Source organism: Puma concolor, chromosome B1 (genome assembly GCF_028749965.1).
Source record: "Puma concolor isolate L17-30 chromosome B1, mPumCon1.1.hap2, whole genome shotgun sequence".
Taxonomy (NCBI): domain Eukaryota; kingdom Metazoa; phylum Chordata; class Mammalia; order Carnivora; family Felidae; genus Puma; species Puma concolor.
The window spans coordinates 87,962,420-87,964,676 of NC_141670.1; the positions used below are offsets into that span (position 1 = coordinate 87,962,420).

The 2,257-nt window shown below is 46.5% G+C and overlaps 1 pseudogene; it reads right to left on the reverse strand.

The window, feature by feature from the left end:
- Positions 1 to 920: 920 nt before the first annotated feature.
- Positions 921 to 1,965, reverse strand: LOC112858587 (glyceraldehyde-3-phosphate dehydrogenase pseudogene; annotated as a pseudogene).
- Positions 1,966 to 2,257: the final 292 nt, after the last annotated feature.

Genomic DNA, 2,257 nt, shown 5'->3' on the forward strand with positions numbered 1-2,257 from the left:
GTATATCTTTTCTGGATGCCAAGGCATAAGCAGATGAGCTTAGCACATCACAGAGGACCACATATAGGGTTTGATTCCCAATATGAGCTAAGCAACCCTGGAAAAAGTTTATTCCCTGTGATTAGCATCAAAAAAAGAAACTGGGTAGGAGAGAGGGTAGGCTACATGGCTCTATCTGTCCCTGTTAGGTTCTAAAGGAGCGTTTATCTGAAGGGGGATGGCCATCTGCCATCTTGGAACAGAGAGATGATGTGCAGGAGTAGTTCTTGACCGTTTCTAATGTCTAGGGTTATAAGGCTTACTTTTTTCTTCTGGTGTCCACATTAGGCATGATCAAAATACAAAGTAACATCATAAGCATAATTCTTTGGCAAAAGGATGGTATGAACAGCAAAAATATTTTGCCCCTGGTTAAGTCTTTCATACAATGTAGGTGGTATGGTGTTGAGCAATGACAATAAATTCCTGTTGACTGAGAGTGAGTTACGGCCATAAAATCTAAAGAAGGAAGGGTTAGTTAGACTAGACAGAGGCCTATGTGGCCTGAGGGGGGAACCCTGGAATCACACGGGACCATTCCTATTGTGGGGAGAGTTAGGACAACCATCGTTGGCCACTGATGGATCCATAGTGCACATGCTCTTTGATACAGTGCTAAGGTTTTCCCTAGTTTGTTTGTTTGTTTGTTTGTTTATTTATATAGTCATTCACTCATTCATTTATTCATTCATTCTGGGTACAGTACACTTTATTGATGGTGCATGACAAGGTAGGGGTCCCCAAACCCCTCCCCTTCTTCAGGCGGTCTGGGATGGAAACTGTGGAGGTTGGGAGATTCCCAGTGTGTTGGGGGATGAGTTGGGGCAAGGACTCGCCAGCAACTGAGGGCCTTTCTCTTCCTCCTGCTGTCTCTGGGGCTCTTATTCCTTGGGAGACATGGGGATCATAATGTCCACCACCTGGTTGCTGTAGCCAAATTCACTGTCTTACCCTGAAATGAACTTGATAGCGTGGTCATTGAAAGCAATACCAGGCCCAGCATGGAAGGTGGAAGAATGGGTGTCACTGTTAAAGTTACAGGAGACAAACTGGTCCTTAGCGTAGCCCAGGATGTCCTTGAGGGGATCCTCTGATGCCTACTTACCCACCTTCTTGATGTCATAGTATTTGGCAGCTTTCTCAAGGTGGCAGGTCAGATCCATGACTGACATGTCAGGGGTGGGGACAAAGACATCCATGCCAGTGAGCTTCCCATTCAGCTCAGGGATGACCTTGCCTACAGCCTTGGCAGTGCCGGGAGAAGCAGGGGTGATGTTCTGGGTAGCCCTTCAGCTATTCATGGTCTTCTGAGTGGTGGTAATGGCATGGACCATCGTCATGAGTCCCTCCATGATGCCAAAGTTGTCATGGATGACGTTGGCCAGAGGGGCCAAGCAGTTGGTGTTGCAGGAGTCATTGCTAACAATCTTGAGGGAGTTGTCATACTTCTCATGGTTCATGCCCATCACAAGCATGGAGGCATCAGCAGAAGGGTAGAGATGATGACCCTCTTGGCCCCATTCTTCAAGTGAGCCCCAGTCTTCTCCATGGTGGTGAAGACCCTGGTGGACTCCACAACGTCCTCAGCACCAGCATCACCCCATTTGATGCTGGCAGGATTTCGCTTCCTGGAACATGGAGGTGGATTTCCCATTGATAACAAATTTTCTGTTCTCAGCCTTGACTGTGCCATGGAATTGCCATAACTGGAATCAGAGTGGAACATATAGACAATGTAGCTGAGGTCAGTGAAGGGGCCACTGATGGTGACAATATCCACTTTACCAGAATTAAAAGCAGGCCTGGTGACCAGGCACCCGATAGAGCAAATCTGTTTACTCTGAACTTCACCATCGTGTCTCAGGGACGTGGCTGGCACTGCACCAGAAGATGTGGCTGTCTGTCAAACGGGGAGGAGCAGAGAGCCCCTAGTTTATTATGCGTTGAAATGTGTAATGCCTTGGCCCCGAGTAACGAATCTTTCTCCCCTACCAGTGCTATAAGCACCCCTTGGGCTCTGACTTCCTTGCATGATGGCAATAGAATTTGAATTGAATTGTTTGTAGATATTGAGTGTTGGAATCCCACCTTCTTGTATTTTTCCTCATATTTTGCTTGTGGAACAGTCTAAGAGAACTCCCCAGTTTAGTAATTATATGTCCTCTGAATACCAAGTTATATTTCAGAATGCCTCCATCTTTATGGTAATGATAAATCA